The sequence below is a fragment of the Terrapene carolina genome, unplaced genomic scaffold (assembly GCF_002925995.2).
Source record: "Terrapene carolina triunguis isolate 2854851 unplaced genomic scaffold, T_m_triunguis-2.0 Scaffold139, whole genome shotgun sequence".
NCBI lineage: Eukaryota > Metazoa > Chordata > Testudines > Emydidae > Terrapene > Terrapene triunguis.
Window position 1 is genome coordinate 12,487,199 of NW_020664490.1, and position 3,868 is coordinate 12,491,066.

The window sequence follows — 3,868 nt, forward strand, 5'->3', positions numbered from 1 at the left end:
TCTAATAGCTTTACACACAGTGTCGTTACACACATTTTTACAAGACAGTGATATTCAGCAGATTGAGTTTTCAAATGATACTTCATAAGGCATATTTTGTACAAAATATCCCATAACTATATAAAGTGGTGAATACGGGGGCCTAATGGGTGTTACATGGGATACAGTGTATCACAACAGGTCAATATAGGAAGTAGTCTAGGGAGACATCAAGGAGTCTGAAGGGGCAGAACTGACTGATCTCTACAGGTTTCTGGAGTAGAACCCAGAGTAGAGGAAGAGTCTGTGTTGCCCTACCAGCCACTAAGGAAAGTGTCATGGATCTCCTCTCCTCTTCTCCCTCGATACAATAGGTATGGAATATTAGAAGCTCTGAGGTCAGCTCAGTGTCTTTCCACATCCCTACAGGCTATGAGGCTGCCTTAAGATGGCAGGCAAAGCCATCCAAAGACTTAGACAGAGCCTTAGAGCTGAGGAATGCTAGTCATCGACACCCTAGAGATATGCTACGGCTTCCAGAAAATGACTTGGTTCAGCTTATAAATGAAAGAACTTGTCTGCATCCAGAGCGGAGGGGCACACGTGGGATGAAGGTGGCACCATCCCACAGCTGTCCTTAGCCAAGGCTAGAAAGGCTCGCTTTTTCCCTCCCCAGCTGAATGATGCTATCAGTGGCGATGCGTAAGCTCATGTGCCATCTCAGCTCTTCCACCAATGAACAAGACTGCTTGGGTTCAGCCCCAATAGCCTAATGGATAAATCAATGGCCTCCTAAAATAGGGATTGTGGGTTTAATCCCACCTGGGGTGCTCTGCTCTGTGCCTCTTCCCTGTGCTCACTGCCCTTCCCTTGGGAAGACAACGCATTTGTCAAGCCCCTGGTATGGCTTGGAAGAAGATATCTTATATACCCTATAAAAGTAGTACCCTGCCTCAGGCCCTTACAAACTCTTGGAGGAGAGGTGGGGCTCTCTTGGCAGGCTTCACCCTTTTCTTGTGCTCCTGCCTCCACGGGCTGAAGACAAAGGGGGCTGTCTGGCTCTCTTGATTCATCAGGGAAAGATGGTCCCAAGGAAGGCAGGACTTGTAGGAAGATCTTCTAATCCAGGAAGCCCTGCCTGGCAAGTGCCAGATGGGAAGCAGACAGCCCTCCAAGGTGTCACAGGAGCAGCAAAGGGCCTTGGCCAGATCTGGAGGCCTGTCCGCTACTTTTAGAAAGCTCAAGGCAAGCATGCGAAGGGGATGGCTCATAGTCAGCAGGATTCAAACCTACACAGGAATTCCCCAGTGGAGTTCTACTCTAGTGCCATAGCTTCTCAGCCACAACTATATTGCAACCTCTGTGAGAGAACCTACAAGGCCTGACCCTTTGACCGTGAATCATAGCGCTTTCTCCCCCTCTTCCAGCATCATATCTCAGTTTCTTTCTATGTCCTCAGAGTGGATGAGACTGCCTTAAGATAGCAGGTGAAGCCATCCCAAGACAAAGACCAGAGCCTTAGATTCAAGAAGAGCTAGCAATAGATATCCTAGAAGTATGCCCTGGCTCATCTTGAAAATGAAAGAGCTTGTCTGGGTTGAAGGTGGCAGCATCCCGCAGTTGTCCTTGGACAAGGCTGGAAAGGCTTGCTCCTGCCCTCTCCAGCTGAACGATACCATCAGTGGTGATGCAGCAGCTGGTGTGCCATCTTAGCTCTTTCACAGGTGCGGCAGCATCCTCCATTTCAGCAGCAGTGGCCTAAAGAGTAGGCCTAGGTGCTCTGAACCAGGCATTGTGTGTTCAAATCCCATCTGGGGTGCTCATTTTCAGCCTCTCCCTTGTTCTCTTTGCCCTTCCCTGGGGAAAATAAGGCATTTGGTAAGCTCCTGTTGCTGGCATGGCTTCGCAGGCACCTGCTATCCCCTAGAAAATTAGAAGTCTGCCTTGGAGTCTCTTGCAGTTGGGGCTCTCCCACCTCCATGGGCTGCTGACAAGGGGGGCTGTCTGGCTCTCTTGAGTTGTCAGGGAAAGACAGCCCCAAAGAAGGCAGGACATGGAGGAAGACCAAACAGTGACCACCACCCTCTTCTACTTCAGGAAGCCCTGCCTGGCAAATACCAAATTGGAAGCAAGCAGCTCTGCAAGGCACCACAGGAGCAACAAAGGGTCATAGCAAACGATTCTGAGGTCCAGAGGCCTGTCTGCTATTTTTGGAAAGCTCAAGGCCAGCAAAAGTAGAGCACACAAAGTGGAAAGCCCATAGTCAGCAGGATTCAAAGCTGTGTGGGTATTGTTCAATAGATTTATAGTCTATCACCATAACCTCTCAGCCCTGACTACCCAAGCGCAACTGAGCTGCAGCCTATGTGAGAGAACCTGCAAGACCTGACCCTCTCTATCGAAGCAGCTCTCTCTCCCCCTCTTGCAGCAACTCACCTCAGTGTCTTTCCATATCCCCAGAATGGATGAGGCTGCCTTAAGATTACAGGCAAAGTCATCTCAAGAGAAAGACCAGAGCCTTAGAGCTGAGAAAAGATAGTCATCAACACCCTAGAAGTATGGCAAGGCTTCCAGAAAATGACCTGGTTTAGTTTGCAAATGAAAGAACTTGTCTGTATCCAGAGCGGAGGGGCATGCATGGACTGAAAGTGGCAGCATCCTGCAACTGTCCTTGGCCAAGGCTCATTTCTACCCCCACCTAGCTGAAAGAAACTGTCTGGGGTGATGCATCAGCCCACGTGCCTTCTTAGCTCTTCCATCAGTAAGCAAGGCTGTTTAGCATCAACCCCAGTGGCCTAATGGATAAGGCATTGGCCTTCTAAGCCAAGAATTGTGGGTTCAAGTCCCACCTGGGGTACTCTCCTCTGAGCTTCTGTATTAACCTTCCTGGGGAAGTCAAGGCACTTAACTACCCCTCTGTTGTTGGCATAGATCAAGAGGTGCCTGTTCTCCCCTTAGGAAATAGAAAACTGCCTCAGACACTTGCAGGTGAGCCTATCTAAGCAGGTTCTTTTCTTTTCTTGCTCTCCCACCTCCGTGGGCTACAGAGAAGGTGAGCTGTCTGGCTCTCTTGGGTCATCAAGAAAAGATGGCCCCATGGATGGCAGGGATGTACAGACCACTGGGACGGGGCGAAGCCACTGGTGGGTCTGGATGGGATGCAGCCCCTCCCACTTAGCATCCAGGTCCACCCAAATCTGAGCAGGATGTAGTGCTGCCAAAGCAGCCTGGAGCATCACTTAGGCACCTGAAATACAGGACTGAGCTATGCGCCCACCCTTCAGAAAGCTATGCTCCAGCAGCTCTGCCTTGCCATTTCCTGAGCCGGCCCATGCACGTGCCCAGCTTGGCAGGTGAAGCCCTGTGTCTGGCGGCACCAGGGATATGAAGAGGGCATGGCGTTGGGGGAGAAGCTGAGCTCCCACAGCCTGTCATTGCCCATCCATCTGAAAGTCGCGGCCCACCCAAATTTCCACTTCTAGCTATGCCACTGCACTGGGCCGAGAGTTGGAGACCAAAGACGTGACTGAAGGCCATTGGACTATTTGTTGGTAGGACTTTCTGTTACCCTGGTAGGGCTGGGACACAAGAAAGAGTGGACCATTGCAAGGCCAGAGTGGCTGTCAGCACCAGTGGAGGAGAACTCGCCTCTTCCGCCATGAGGGGGCACACCAGCTGGTGAATCATACTTCTACACCATTCAGTGACGTGTAGCTAGGCTGACAAATAGCACATAGAATGCTGCTCAGCAGAATGGAGAGCTGAGAGTAGACAGTTATAGGCAAGGACACTAAACTTGCAAAAAGTACCATTGGTTCTTTAAAGTGCATGCTATACAGCAAAGAGAGAACTTCAATTTTAAGATACCCACACAATAAAGTTTTGAGAA

The 3,868-nt window shown here is 50.2% G+C and overlaps 1 non-coding gene across 1 annotated transcript; it reads left to right on the plus strand.

Annotated features, from left to right (window-relative positions):
* Positions 1 to 2,763: 2,763 nt before the first annotated feature.
* On the plus strand, positions 2,764 to 2,836 carry TRNAR-UCU. Its single transcript has one exon. It is a non-coding gene; the product is annotated as a tRNA-Arg (tRNA).
* The last annotated feature ends 1,032 nt before the right edge of the window (positions 2,837 to 3,868 follow it).